The sequence below is a fragment of the Silurus aristotelis genome (genome assembly GCF_946808225.1).
Source record: "Silurus aristotelis genome assembly, chromosome: 15".
Taxonomy (NCBI): Eukaryota; Metazoa; Chordata; class Actinopteri; order Siluriformes; family Siluridae; genus Silurus; species Silurus aristotelis.
Genome location: NC_139588.1, coordinates 4,455,862 through 4,473,103, shown reverse-complemented (window position 1 = coordinate 4,473,103; position 17,242 = coordinate 4,455,862).

Below are 17,242 nucleotides of genomic sequence, written 5' to 3'. Positions count from 1 at the left end.
ATTTTCATTCGCTTTTTTCCAATTTTATGACTTTATGATTATGAACATGAAAATTAATATTTTTTAAATAACTATAATATTTATATGAAATGTCATAATTTGGTCAGAAAATCCATTCCTCTATCCAGCAGTTAAGCGATTATATCCTGCTGTAGGCTACATCGCCACGTCGAATTGGAATGGGGCCAGGGCATGTTACATTGCCTTCGATAATTTACATACCTCTATAATAATACATAAATCGATAAATTACATACCTCTTAGGAACTTTTGACTGTCGAAGGCGTATATCATTAGCTCCTGTGTGAAAAACTATCTTAGAGAACCTGTGCTTTCCTAAAAACCTATGCTATGTCCGGCACCCTGGCTCCCGGTATACACATAACCTGTGCTGCTGATGCCCCGAATAGAGTCTCCTATAACCATAGCTCTTTCAGGTTTCTCAGCGGGTGCTTCACTGAGGAGATCAAACCTGTTGGGGAAATTTTTTTTGTTGCACCTAAAAAATCTTTTTTTTTTATATATATATAAAATGAATATTTTTTATATTAGCTATCATTTCTTTTTGTGGTTATATTTTCGGTCAAAACCTGATTTGTAATGTCACTTCTCTGTTTACATTTATTCATTAAATGATGCTAATGAATAAACAAATTTATATTTTCATAAACTTTTTTTTTAAATCAAAAAAGTTATATTTTTGTCAAAACATGATTTGAAAAAACATCGTTTCGTTTTCCATGAAATTATGATTAAGAAAAAAAAAATTCATAATTTTATAATTAAAAATAATTTGTCATTTCACCTTTTTTTCGTTTACTTGTTACACCTTAAAACTGTTTTTGTATATAATATTAATATTTTTATATTAGCTATCATGTCTTTTTGTAGTCATATTTATATTGAATGTATTTTTATGAATATGAAAATTAATATTGTCGTAATAAATATAAATATTGTGGGAAAAAAGTAATATTTTTGTCAAACATGATTTGTTATGACATATTTCATCATAAACATGTAAATAAATCGTGGTCAATTGCATGCTGTATGTGCAAACAAGCGTTAGTTCGAAAAACAGCTCATTAGATGGTCACTCTTGAAAGTTAAAATTAAAATTACTTTCTAAAGCATTTTTATTCACTTCTCAAAGTTTTTAAACATTTTCATGAAATTATGGTTATATATATATATATATATATATATATATATATATATATATATATATATATATATATATATATATATATATATATTGGTATATATATTATATATACCAAAAAAATTTTTTCATAATAACTAAATATTTTGGGAAAAAAGTTATATTTTTTTGTCAAAACATGATTTGTTATGACATATTTCATCATAAACATGTAAATAAATCGTGGTCAATTGCATGCTGTATGTGCAAATAAGTGTTAGTTCAAAAAACCATTTTCCTTTCTTTCGCACGTTACATCTCCGCACATGTATGAATATGAAAATTTATATTTTTAAACTATATAAACATTTTATAAAAGAAGTAATATTTTTGAAATAAAAAAAAATTATATATAAAAAATATATTTTTGATGATAAAGCTTATTTTCTTGAGAGAATATGATTTGTCTTGTCACTATTTCCTTCATGTTTGGCACATTTAAACGGTTTTTAGTGAAATTATATTTATTAATATGAAATATAATAATTTAAAAATAAATATATTTTTTTATAAAAAAGTAATATGATCAAAACGTCACTTTTTTAGATTTTCGTTTTAATGAAAGGCACTTTCAAAAGTTTTTAATGAAATTATGGTAATGATAATGAAAGCTCATATTTTAAGAATAAATATATTTTAATATAAAAATAATACTGTTCTCCAAACATAATTTGGCATGTCACGATTATCGTTTTTTTTTTTTTTTTTTAAAGAATTGCACTTTTACACGATTTTTAAAGAAATTATGCTTATGACTATAAAAATGAATATTTTTGAAAATGATTTGTTATTGTAATATCAAAAGTCTATTTTTCATGTTAATGTTTTCATTTTTAATAAATGCACCTTTTAATTGTTTTTAAGGAAACTTTTGAAAATAAAAATTTATATAAAAAAATATTTGTTGAGTGAAAAAAAATCGATTGTTTTGTGAAAATATGATTTGTCTTGTCACCTTTTCCTTCATGTATTTCACTTTTTAACAGGTTTTAGTTAAATGATGTTTATGAATTTGAAAATTCATATTTTTAGAATAGCTATAATATTTTTATGTAAAAAGTAATATTGTTGTAAACACAATTTGTCGTGTAAAGTTTTTGTTACGTTTTAAAGAAATGCACTTTTTAATGAAATTGTTAATATGAATATAAAAAACTATATTTATAGAATTATAATTTTGTAATAAAAATTTAATATCAAAAAACGTATCACTGTTTTCGTTTTAAATTTTTATGAATTGCTCTAATGTTATAATTTGTGGTTTTTAAGGAAATTCTGTGTATGAATATAAAAACCCATATTGAAAAAGTGTTTTTTTTTTAAAAAAAAAAGTTTTTTGTGGGAAAATTTGATTGGTTCTGTAACCTTACCTTCATGTATTTCACTTTTAAATGGATTTTATTGAAATTATGCATTGAATATGAAAATTCATATTTAAATATCATATTTAAACGTAAAATAGGAATATATTTGTAAACACGATTTGTGGTGTAATTTCTTGCTTTTGACGTTTTAAAGAATTGCACTTTTTAACAGTTTTTGATTGAAATGATTAATATGAATATAAAAATGAATATATATAGAATATCTCATTTCATAATAAAATCGTATATATTATAATATATATATTATCGTTGTTCATTTTAAAGAATCTGTTTAGCCTGTCTGTCTGCTCCCTGGCCTTGGCTCTGGACAGTCACTGTTCTGAGACTATGACCTATACAACAAGAAATAATAGCATGGATACCGTCCCGCCTTAACAGTCCAGCCTTGCCCTCAAAATTGCTCCAAAATTTATGAAGCCCACGTTGTTTTTGGAGCACCATTCATTCATCCGGACCCTTTTATTTACCGAGAGAATTCTCAGCCGTTGTTGTGACTGAGGTGTACAGTCCACCGGATGCTAATGCGAAACTAGCTATGAAGGAACTGCACGCAGCTATCAGCAAACAACAGTCTGCACATCTCAAAGGAGCTATCGTTGTTGCTGGAGATTTCAACCAGTCCAACCTGAGATCTGTTTTTCCAAAATTTCACCGCAATGTCTCCTGCTCTACCAGAGGCGACAAAACACTGTACGAGGTGTACACAAACATACCTGGGGTATACACAGCCATTCCCCTCCCCCACTTGGGTCAGTCGGATAACCTCTCTTTGTTCATGCTACCAAAATACACACCACTGATCAAACGGGTGAAATCAGCTGTGCGGACTGTAAAGGTATGGCCAGAGGGGGCCATTTCTTCTCTACAGCAACAGTTTCAGGATACTGACTGGAACATGTTTGCCTCACAGGTCACACTGGACTCTCACACGAACATTTATACTTCATCTGTTTTGGACCATATCAACACGTGCATTGACAAGGTCACTACCGTCAAACACGTAAAATGCTTTCTTAATCAGAAGCCGTGGATAAACTCTGAAGTCCGTCTCTTGTTGAAAGCAAGAGATGCGGCCTTTAAATCTGGCAACGTAGAGGACTACAACAGAGCCAGGGCCAACCTGAAAAAAGGGATTAGGAGAGCAAAACTCATATTTAAACTCCCCATAGAAGAGCACATTCACAACTTTGACCCCAGACGCACATGGAAAGGCATCCAGACCAACACAGACTACAAATGTACAGCTCAACCAACCAGCAGTGCCTTCCAACCGGACGAACTAAGTCGCTTTTTGGCTCGTTTTGATCAAAGCACAGGACATTTCACCTCAACTCTTTTACAGCTTACTTTTGCTCTCAATAACAGACGTCTATTCAGCGTTGTAGAGTGGATGCATGCAAGGCAGCTGGCCCGGATGGCATACGTGTTCTCAGAGCATGCGCTGGACAACTGGCACAGGTTTTCACTGACATTTTCAACCTGTCACTGGCCCAAGCCATGGTTCCTACATGCCTGAAGACCACAACACTCATACCTGTGCCTAAGCACTCAGCGAATGCCTGAAACACTTTCGCCTAGTTGCACTCACCCCTATCGCTATAAAGTGCTTTGAGAAACTGGTCCTGAATCACCTTACTGTAGGCCTACCACCTACACTGGACCCACACCAGTTTGCCTATCGCCCGAACAGGTCAACAGGGGTGCAGCCTTCCATTCAGCCCTCACCCACGTGGATAAAAGCAACACCTACATCAGAATGCTGTTCATTGACTTTAGCTCTGCGTTCAATACAGTCCTCACGACTGTACTGCTCACTAAGCTTAATGACCTGGGTATCTGCACCTCCACTTGCAGATGAATTATGGACTTTCTCACCAACAGACCTCAATTTGTTAGGTTGGACAACCAGGTATCCTCAACCCTCATTCTGAACACTGGCAGCCCTGCAGGATGCCAGTGTTGAGACTTTCTTGAGACCTTTTAAGAACTACAGGCGTTGTTGTGCTTTTTTAACCAGGGCTGAAGTGTTCTGCTGCCATGACAGATCCTCAGAGATGTGAACTCCCAGGAACTTAAAGCTGGAGACTTGATCCAAAGCTGGAGACTTCTTGAGAAGTCTCAAGAAATCTCATCTGTCCACAGGGATTTTAACGAGTTTCTACTGCTGCATCATCATGAGCATCCTGACCAACTCCATCACTGTATGTACCATACAGTGATGGAGTTGGTCAGGAGGCTCCACTGTGTGTGACCGTAAAGCCCTGCAAAGGGTGGTCAAAACCACCCGACGCATCACTGGCACCCAACTACCTACCATTGAACATCTTCACTACAGCAGATGTCTGCGCAGAGCTCACAACATTATCAAGGACTCTTCACATTCCAGTCACAGACTGTTTAACCTCCTTCCATCAAGAAGGAGATACAGGAACTTACTCACCAGAACCAGCAGGTTCAGGGACAGCTTTTTTCCATCCACCATTACACTACTAAACTCTACACTACACCGCTAGATCACCACAAAACAAAACACAAAACAAAACAAAACAATGTATATAACCTCTTTACTGTACTGTTACATAGTATATCTTTTTTACTCCTCATTACATCTGCACTATTTTTTATCTATATGGATCTTTATATCATTACTGTACATTCTGCCCAACATTTCACATTCATTTATGTGTATATAACGTGTATATATATATATATATATATATATATATATATATATATATATATATATATATATATATATATATATATATATATATATATATATATACAGTACAGACCAAAAGTTTGGACACACCTTCTCATTCAATGAGTTTTCTTTATTTTCATGACTATGAAAATTGTAGAGTCACACTGAAGGCATCAAGGGCTATTTGACCGAGAAGGAGAGTGATGGGGTGCTGCGCCAGATAACCTGGCCTCCACAGTCACCAGACCTGAACCCAATCGATGGTTTAGGGGTAAGCTGGACCGCAGAGTGAAGGCAAAAGGGCCAACAAGTGCCAAGCATCTCTCGGAGAACTCCTTCAAGACTGTTGGAAGACCATTTCAGGTGACTACCTCTTGAAGCTCATCAAGAAAAGCGCAAGAGTGTGCAAAGCAGTAATCAAAGCAAAAGGTGGCTACTTTGAAGAACCTAGAATATGACATTTTTCAGTTGTTTTACACTTTTTTGTTATGTATATAATTCCATATATAATTCCACATGTTAAATCATAGTTTTGATGCCTTCAGTGTGAATCTACAATTTTCATAGTCATGAAAATAAAGAAAACTCTTTGAATGAGAATGTGTGTCCAAACTTTTGGTCTGTACTATATATATATATATTATGGCAGTTAACTTCTTAAATGCCATAATCTTGTAACGTTCACTTCTTCACATTCCTCTTCAATGCTGTATATATCTATCATTTATCTCTTTATATATCTATCTAGCAGTTCAGCGACCGTAACCTGCTGTAGGCTTCATTGCCACGTCGCATTGGGATGGTTAATGGGCATGTTACTGCATCGGACTTTGCCTTCGATAATTTACACACCTCTATTATATTACTCTTAATAACCTCTGACTGTCGAAGGTGTATATCATTAGCTCCTGTGTGAAAAACTTAGAGAACCTGTGCTTTCCTAAAAACCTAAGCTGACCTGCTATGTCCGGCACCCTGGCTCCCGGTATACAAATAAGCTGTGCTTCTGGTGCCCCTAAAGGTCTAGCTAATTTCACGTGCCTCAGAATAGAGTCTCCAATAACCATAGCTCTTTCAGGTTTCTCAGCGGGTGCTTCACTGAGGAGAGCAAATATGTTGGGGAATGGTGCTCCCATATGCGAGCCTTAGCGTTAGCTTTGGCTTTGCGAGTATGCCGCTAAGCAGTCACCCACCATGGTGGAATAGGGAATGCTAACTCCACCTAGGGCATTCAGACTTTCCCCTGCAGAACTGCAGACAGCTCTCGCAGTCATTACTTCTATCGAGACTCTGGATGCACTCCTCTAATGTGAAGATTTTCTCCGTCAAAGAGCAAACTAGCTTATACTTCTCACAGATAAAATTATCGCTAACAACGAAGAAACAGTGACTAAACATGTCACACTTCACACACTGAATGAACTGGATGTTCGCCTTAATGTGGTTACTGTAGTGTATATTCGTGGTTCTGGTGGGAATGGTCTCCACGTTCTGCTTTCGAACCCTCGAACAGGGAATAAAGCTCTCTTCCGAAAGCAAAAAGAGACAAAACGGAGTCAACGGAAAGTATAGGATGCAGGAAATCAAAACATGATTTGATATATAATCCCAGGACCTCCAACTTAGAGGTGAGTGTGGAGGGAATATCGGTGTTAAATGCTGAACTGTAGTCCACAAACAGCATCTTTGTATAATTCCCATTTCTTTGGTCCAGGTGGCTCATCGTTGTGTGGAGGAGATGAGCAATGGCGTCCTCAATGAAATGGTTCTGACAGTACGCGAACTGTAGTGGGCCCAGTGTGTCTGGTAGTGATGCAGTGATGAAGTCTCTGACCAGTCTTTCAAAGCACTTTATCACTACTGAGGTCAGGGCTACAGGGCGGTAGTCATTAAGGCAGGTGGGCTGGGGATTCTTCGGGACAGGAACAATGGTGGACTGTTTGAAACATGAGGGGACAGATGGCACAGACTGTTCCAGTGAGAGGTTGAATATCTCAGTAAACACCGGTGCTAGCTGGTCAGCGCAGACTTTCAGAACCCGACCTGTGATGCCATCTGGTCCTGCTGCCTTCCTAGTATTCACTCTCCTAAATGCCCTCCTCACGTCATGCTCCGAGATAGCGAACGTGTTCACCTCTCCGGCTCTCTCGGCATGCACGCTGTTAGCGCTGCTAGCGTGGTTAGCTGCAGCCTCGAAACAAGTGTAAAAGGTGTTTAGCTCGTCTGCCAGAGAACTGTCCACATTCACGATTTTGGAAGATGGTGTTCTATTGTCCGTGATTGTTCTTAGTCCCTGCCACAGGCTCCTAGAGCCACCATGTTGGAACTGTGACTCTAGTTTCCTCCCGTAGCACCGCTTTGCTTCCTTCACCGCTCTGCAAACACTGTAAGACGCAGCCTTGTACTCATCCATGTCCTCGGTGGCGAGCCCCGTGTTGTGACATGACATGACATGACAAATCAAAAAAAAAAAGAAAACAACCAAAAGATTACATTTTGCATATAAATATTTTAGTTATTGCAAAAAATAAAAATAAATATGGGTTAGAAAGTCCTAGTTATTCAAAAACGAACCAACACCACATATTTGGAAAAGCATTCTACATCCTGTCAAGAATGAGCTTCTTAGGCACTGAAAATGCGATTTTGCAAATCTCAGGCTTTCTCGGAAAAGGAGAAAGCGGTTTTTCGAACCAAGCGTATTTTTTACATAAAGCATGCACTTGCCTATGACAATTTTACATGTTTATGATGAAATATGTATAGCAAATCATTTTATGTCCAGAATATGACATTTTCATTTAAACATTAGAGTTTTTAGAAAAATATGTTCGTAATAATAATTTAATAAAAAAAAAGATATGTTAACCTTTACCATGAAAATATGAGTAATTGTAAAAATATAAAGCATATGATCATGGAAAACCTTCAAAAAAGTGCCTTGAGGAAAAACAAAAAAGTACAAATCACGCTTTGACAAAAATATGACTTTTCCATAAAAAAATATTGAGATAGTTATCGTGAAAATATGAATTTTCATATTCATTAACATCATTTTCACTAAGAATCGTTTAATCTTTTGACAAAAATGTCATTTTCATTGAAAATGTAATCGTTATTGTAAAAAATATGAATTTTCATATTTATAAGGATCATTTAAAGAAAAAAACATTAAAAAGTGCAATATGCATGTGAAAAAACTTACAGTAAAAAATATGGTCTGAGAAAAATATAACTTTAAAAAAATAAATATATAAAATTAATTGGGAAATTATAAATTCTCATATTTATTAGAATTATTTCATGAAAAACTGTTAAAAAGTGCAAAAACTCATGTTTTAACTTATTGTAAAAATATGAATGGTCATATTTTTTTCATGAAATACCATGTTTTGACATAAATATGACTTTTCTCATATAAATATGAAATGAATTGGTAAAAGATAAATTTTCATATTGAAAGGAATAATTTCATGAAAAACTATAAAAAAGTGCAAAAATGTAGAAAAGTTATAGTGAAATTATGACTTTTCATATTCATAAGCATCATCTAACTAAAAACCGTTGAAAGTGCAAATATTCATTGCAAAAAGTGATATGAAAATGGTTTGAAACAAATCTGACTTTCTTTTAAAAAAAAATTATTGTTTTAATTAAAATATTAAATTTCATAGTCATATCCAAAATTCAATTTGAAAAAAGTTAAATTTTCATATAAATGTAATATATTCATTAGTATAATTTCATTAAAAACCATTAAAAAGTGTAATACATAAACGTAAAACTTTCACATGACAAACCATTTTTTGACATAATAATGACGTTTTTATAAACATGCAATTGATTAGTAAAATATATAATTTCCTATTCATATATCATATTTTCATTTAAAAAAACACGTTAACCTTTACTATAAAAATATGAGTAACTGTGAAACTATAAATCATATGGAAAACCTTAAAAAAAAGTCAATGAAAAAAGAAATTTGATATTGTGAAAAAATGAATTTCAATTCAATTCAATTCAATTAATTTTTATTTGTATATCCCTTTTAACAATGAACATTGTCTCAAAGCAGCTTTACACAGATAATGTGGTGATTAAAAGTGAATATGTTATTTATAAGTAAGTTTGTCCCTGAAGAACAATCAAGGCAACTGTGGCAAGGAAAAACTCCCCGAGATGGCATAAGGAAGAAACCTTGAGAGGAACCAGATTCAAGACGGAACCCATCCTCATCTGGGTTGCACTGAATGTCCATTTGTAGCAGATATACGATGTTGCGGGGTACAGTGATGATGATCAGAAGCGAAAAGTAGTCCTGAGTCAGTGTAGGAGACTGTTGACATTAACTACAGTCCAATCCATCCTCAAAGCGCCCGTTCTTACACCGGAATTTCATGGAACCACCCAAGGTTATGATGAAAAACCGTCCAAAGCTGCACAGAGTGGCCTCCAGTCCAAGAGAACACTATACAGAGGCAGGCCTGGACGAAGTGGGAAGATCCACGGAGGGAAGAGGGGCAGGAACAGTGGTCACTGGAGCCTCAGGAGCATGTTTAACTCGACCAAGAGAGAGTGAGAGAGAAAGAGAGAGAGAGAGAGTGTGTGTGAGAGAGAGAGAGAGAGAGAGAGAGAGAGAGAGAGAGAGAGTGTGTGTGTGTGAGAGAGAGAGTGAGTGAGAGAGAGAGAGAGAGAGAGAGAGAGAGAGAGTGACAGAGAGAGAGAGAGTGTGTGTGTGTGTGTGTGTGTGAGAGAGAGAGAGAGAGAGAGAGAGAGAGAGAGAGAGAGAGAGAGAGAGAGAGAGAGAGAGAAGAGGGTGACAGGAAGAGAAGGATATGGATTATTATGTGTCCTTATTGTTGTATGAAAATGCCCTTGCCAAACATAAGTGCTGTCAAGATTGAGCTTCTTAAGCGCTGAAACCGCGAATCCGCAACAATCAATACAAGAATCAATCCTAAAACAAAGTAGTGTTCAACACTCATGAATGAATTCTTAATCTTCTCAAAAAACTTTGTCAGCAGTTATTTCACGTTCTCCAAGACATCATGAGACAATTGTTTCTCAGTGCTTGTTCAATATGTCTATAAGCAGTATTATTAGGTATACATAGCAGTTTATTCTCTCTGAATGATGTGTTCAAAGAGAAAAAGGAAAATTCGGAGTGTAATTTCAACTATGCACATATTGTTATAGAATTTAGACCTAGGTATCAGGGTAAGCTGAACAAAACAGTCGAGTGCGTCAGAGCTTCACCCCGGAGGTGGCCCCCTTTCTACTATAAAGAAATCATCTTTCTGTGTGCTCTCAAATATTTCAGCCCTGAATACTCACTTAGGCAGGTTTCTTAGGCCAACAGACCAATTAGTGCACAGATTAAGAGGCTGCTGTTTTGATCCTGCTTGCGTTTATACATTGTGGGTGATAATCAGTCAGAACTCCAGTTCTGGTTTTAGCTAGAACAGTCGCTGGACCTAGATACTTCAGCTCACCGACCTTGGACTTCATATCAGGACATGCTGATTAGGCACAAAATGGCTTGTTGGGTTTTCTGTAGGCAGAGGAAGAGTTAGTGAGACATCAGCACTAATAGAATTAAATTTTTTAACTAGGGCAGAAACGTAGTGGTCCACCATTACTACCAGGTTACCTAAGGAGGAAATGGCAGTGCATCGCCTGACCCATGGGGTCAGGAAAAGCCGGCTCATTAGAATTTCAAAAGGTGACAGTTTAGTAGTTGAAGAAGGGGTCATTTTCATTTCTGTGAGTACTGCCGGGAGAACAACAGTCCAATTCCAAATTCAATTTAGTAACACGTTCCTTAATGGTTCTGTTCGTTCTCTCTACCACTCCAGCTAAATGTGGATGTCAATCAATTGATAAGCTTTTAGCAAAAAGTTGTGTTACTTTAGAAGCAAAAGGTGTGCCGTTATCACTTTCAATCACACTAGGAATACCAAACCTATAGATGATCTCTTTCGTTAATATTTTTTCAACTGTTTTAGCATTCTCTGTCACGCATGCAAATGCTTCTGGTCACTGACTGAATCTGTCAACTATAACCAACAGGTATCTAAAATTTCCTACAGGAAATCCATCTGATGGTGTTGGAAAGGTTGCTCAGGATAAGTACGCGCATCATGTCGTACAGGTCAATGTATGTTAGTTTTCACAGCAAATCACACATCAGCAATACAGTTTGATGAGTTTATAGCCTGTGTGACTTTAGCTATGCTAATGTGTGACATGGTATGCTAATGATTCACCATGGTAATGCTTCACTATTAAAGCTATTTTAGGCAGAGACATTTTTCCATCTACATCTCTAATGATACCTAATGATCTCTGGTGAACTGAATGAAAGTGTCCTGATCCTTTCTTGAACACAACGCAGACGAGAGTAGCAGCGGTTACCAGTAGACCGGCAACACTTCCATGGCTCGGCAAAATCATGCACAACATCATAAGCAAACTTAGAATCAGTGTATATAGTCACTACTTTACCTTCAGACAACTGAATGATCTTGTAAGTGCGACCAACTCTGCAGCTTGTGCAGATGTGTATAGTAATAGTTTAGCTTCAACTAATTCATCAGGTAATCTTACAACCGCATATCCAAATAAATACACATCAGAGGGTTTTGAACATGATCTATCTACATATAGGCAATCCCCCTATAACAGGGCCATATCTAAAAGATCGGGCCTACAAGAGGTCTCTTGTTCTGTGTGTTTAAGGCAATCGTGTGCGTCGTCAAAACCATCTAAGACAATAAATGTCTAGCAGCCCTACTACAGCTGAATGCTTCTGTGACGAAGGCTTAATGGTTACGCCTTTTGTTGCCAAGAGCGTGATTTCATAACCAAATCTACTTCGTGCTGTCATATCTTGAGGAGTGTTAAGGTTATGTAAAATAGCTGTTACCTGATGTGAGGCGTACAGTATCAAAGGATGTGACAGCCGCAGCAGCCACTGCACGCAAGCATGAGGGCAACCCTTGTTGCGCAACAGGGAGGAATCTCTCACCGTGTTCCCTGCAGCCGTACCGCCACGGTCGTGCAAATTAAGGTGGTACGGCTTAGCATAAATCAGAAGACCAAAAGCTGGAGCAGACTGTATAGCCTTCCAGTATTTCTTAGTGAAATTAGGGTTATGAGTATAAAATGTAATATTTTAATAAAACAATAAACAAAATTATCAAAAGAAAGTCAGAATTCTTTCATCACGTTTTGCTATGAATATTTGCACTTTCAATGGTTTTTACTTAATAATGCTTATGAATATAAAAAGTCACAATTTCACTAAACTTGATTTGTCATAACACATATTTCATTGAATTTTTGCACTTTTTTTAGTTTTCATGAAATTATTCCCTTCCCGTGGGCTCACCACCTGCAGGAGGGACTGTAAGGGACGGTGCTGTGAGGATTGGGCAGCAGTCGAAGGCGGGGACCTGCTTAGATTGCTGACCCGCGACCCAAATTTCTTTCATCCCATTTTGCTATGAATATTTGCACTTTCAATGTTTTTTTCTTAATAATGCTTATGAATATAAAAAGTCACAATTTCACTCAACTTAATGTCATAACACATATTTCATTGAATTTTTGCACTTTTTTTTAGTTTTCATGAAATTATTCCCTTCCCGTGGGCTCACCACCTGCAGGAGGGACCGTAAGTGCTCTGAGGATTGGGCAGCAGTCGAAGGCGGGGGCCTGCTTAGGCCCGAATTACGGATAAGAGGGAGAAAATAAATGAATAAATGAATGAATGAAATTATTCTTTTGAATATAAAAATTCATGTTGTACCTATTTACATATAAGTAATTTTTATGTCAAAACATGGTATATTCATGAAACCGTTTTCGTTCATTGATTGCCATTTAACGATTCTTAATGAAACGATGCTTATGATTATGAAAATTCATATTTTCACAATAACTTGTAAAAACTTGGTCATTTCACGTTTCCCTTTGAATTTTTACACTTTTAACGGTTTTATATTTAAAGGTGCTTATGATTATGAAAATTCGTATTTTCATAATTAGGGGACGCCTTTAGGGGACGCCATCCGCATGTTTGACTTGGCACATGTTTTTACCCTGGATGCCCTTCCTACCGCAACCCTTCCCATTGATCCGGGCTAATTATGACTTTCTAAATAATTTTCATTCACTTTTTGCAGTTTTTATGAATTTATGATTATGAATAAGAAAATCAATATTTTTGAAATAACTATGATATTTATATGAAAAATTTAATAATTTGATCAGGAAATGTTTTCTTATATCATATCTCATCAAAAACATGTGGTTATTATGGGTAAGTGTATGATGTTTGTGCAAATTTGCTTGGTTCGAAAAACCGCTTTCTCTTTGTCCTAGAAGCCTGAGACTTGCGGAATCGCTTTTTCAGGGTCTGCGAAACTCATTATGGACAACACGTACAAGGCTTTGCCAAATATGTGCTGTTGTTTTATTTTTGATTAAATATGACTTTCTAAGCCATTTTCATTCACTTTTTCCAGTTTTAAATTGTTTTAATGAAATAATAACTTTTGAATATGAAAAATTATATTTTTGAAAGTAATATCAAATTTATATGAATAATGTAATTTTTTGGTCAGAAAATGTTGTATAATATCATCATATCATAAAAATGTTAAATGATTATGGACAAGGGCATGCTGGTTGTGCAAATTCGCTTGGTTCGAAAAACCGCTTTCTCTTTGTCCTAGAAGCCTGAGACTTGCGGAATCGCTTTTTCAGGGTCTAAGAAACTCATTATTGACAACACTTAGAAGGCATTGCCAAATATATGCTGTTGTTTTGTTTTTGATTATATATGACTTTCTAAGCCATTTTTAATCACTTTAAATGAATTTATGATTATGAATATAAAAATTAATATTTTTCAAATATCTATGATATTTGAATGAAAAATGTAATAATTTAATTAGAAAATGTTTTGTTATATCATATCTCATCATAAACATGTGAAATTATCATGGGTAAGTGCATAATGTTTGTGCAAATTCGCTTGGTTCGAAAAACCGCTTTCTCTTTGTCCTAGAAGCCTGAGACTTGCGGAATCGCTTTTTCAGGGTCTAAGAAACTCATTATTGACAACACTCTTAGAATGCATTGCCAAATATGTGCTGTTGTTTTGTTTTTGATTATATATGACTTTCTAAGCCATTTTCAATCACTTTTAAATGAATTTATGATAATGAAAATTGAAAATTAATATTTTTTAAATAACTATGATATTTGAATGAAAAATGTAATAATTTGATTAGAAAATGTTTTCTTATATCATATCTCCTCATAAACATGTGAAATTATCATGGGTAAGTGCATGATGGTTGTCCAAATTCGCTTGGTTCGAAAAACCGCTATCTCTTTGTCCTAGAAGCCTGAGACTTGCGGAATCGCTTTTTCAGGGTCTAAGAAACTCATTATTGTCAACACTTAGAAGGCATTGCCAAATATGTGCTGTTGTTTTGTTTTTGATTAAATATGACTTTCTAAGCCATTTTTCATTCACTTTTTCCAGTTTTAAATAGTTTTAATAAAAAAATAACTTTTGAATATGAAAATTAATATTTTTGAAAGTAATATAAAATATATATGAATAATGTCATTATTTGGTCAGACAATGTTGTATAATATCATCTCATCATAAAAATGTTAAATGATCATGGACAAGTGCATGCTGTTTGTGCAAATTCGGATGGTTCGAAAAACCGCTTTCTTTTTGTCCTAGAAGCCTGAGACTTGCGGAATCGCTTTTTCAGGGTCTACGAAACTCATTATTGACAACATTAAGAAGGCATTGCCAAATATGTGCTGTTGTTTTGTTTTTGATTATATATGACTTTCTAAGCCATTTTCATTCACTTTTAATGAATTTATGATAATGAATATGAAAATTAATATTTTTGAAATAACTATGATATTTGAATGAAAAAATGTAATAATTTGATTAGAAAATGTTTTCTTATATCATATCACAACATAAACATGTGAAATTATCATGGGTAAGTGCATGATGGTTGTGCAAATTCGCTTGGTTCGAAAAACCGCTTTCTCTTTGTCCTAGAAGCCTGAGACTTGCGGAATCGCTTTTTTGCAGGGTCTGCGAAACTCATTATTGACAATACTTAGAAGGCCTTGCCAAATATGTGCTGTTTTGTTTTTGATTAAATATGACTTTCTAAGCCATTTTCAATCACTTTTAATGAATTTATGATAATGAATATGAAGATTTATATTTTTGAAATAACTATGATATTTGAATGAAAAATGTAATAATGTGATTAGAAAATGTTTTCTTATATCATATCTCATCATAAACATGTGAAATTATCATGGGAAAGTACATGATAATTGTGCAAATTCGCTTGGTTAAAAAAAACGCTTTCTTTTTGTCCTAGAAACCTGAGACTTGCGGAATCGCTTTTTCAGGGTCTAAGAAACTCATTATTGACAACACTTAGAAGGCATTGCCAAATATGTGCTGTTGTTTTGTTTTTGATTATATATGACTTTCTAAGCCATTTTCAATCACTTTTAATGAATTTATGATTATGAATATGAAAATTAATATTTTTTAAATCACTATGATATTTGAATAAAAAATGTAATAATTTGATTAGAAAATGTTTTCTTATATCATATCTCATCATAAACATGTGAAATTATCATGGGTAAGTTCATGATTGTTGTGCAAATTCGCTTGGTTAAAAAAACCGCTTTCTCTTTGTCCTGGAAGCCTGAGACTTGCGGAATCGCTTTTTCAGGGTCTAAGAAACTCATTATTGACAACACTTAGAAGGCATTGCCAAATATGTGCTGTTGTTTTGTTTTTGATTATATATGACTTTCTAAGCCATTTTTAATCACTTTTAATGAATTTATGATAATGAATATGAAAATTTATATTTTTGAAATAACTATGATATTTGAATGAAAAATGTAATAATTTGATTAGAAAATGTTTTCTTATATCATATCTCATCATAAACATGTGAAATTATCATGGGTAAGTGCATGATGGGTGTCCAAATTCGCTTGGTTCGAAAAACCGCTATCTCTTTGTCCTAGAAGCCTGAGACTTGCGGAATCGCTTTTTGCAGGGTCTAAGAAACTCATTATTGTCAACACTTAGAAGGCATTGCCAAATATGTGCTGTTGTTTTGTTTTTGATTATATATGACTTTCTAAGCCATTTTTAATCACTTTAAATGAATTTATGATTATGAATATAAAAATTAATATTTTTCAAATATCTATGATATTTGAATGAAAAATGTAATAATGTGATTAGAAAAAGTTTTCTTATATCATATCTCATCATAAACATGTGAAATTATCATGGGAAAGTACATGATAATTGTGCAAATTCGCTTGGTTAAAAAAAACGCTTTCTCTTTGTCCTAGAAGCCTGAGACTTGCGGAATCGCTTTTTCAGGGTCTAAGAAACTCATTATTGACAACACTTAGAAGGCATTGCCAAATATGTGCTGTTGTTTTGTTTTTGATTATATATGACTTTCTAAGCCATTTTTCATTCACTTTTTCCAGTTTTAAATAGTTTTAATAAAATAATAACTTTTGAATATGAAAATTTATATTTTTGTAAGTAATATAAAATATATATGAATAATGTCATTATTTGGTCAGACAATGTTGTATAATATCATCTCATCATAAAAATGTTAAATGATCATGGACAAGTGCATGCTGTTTGTGCAAATTCGGTTGGTTCGAAAAACCGCTTTCTTTTTGTCCTAGAAGCCTGAGACTTGCGGAATCACTTTTTCAGGGTCTACGAAACTCATTATTGACAACATTAAGAAGGCTTTGCCAAATATGTGTTGTTGTTTTGGTTTTGATTAAATATGACTTTCTAAGCCATTTTAATGAATTTATGATAATTAATATGAA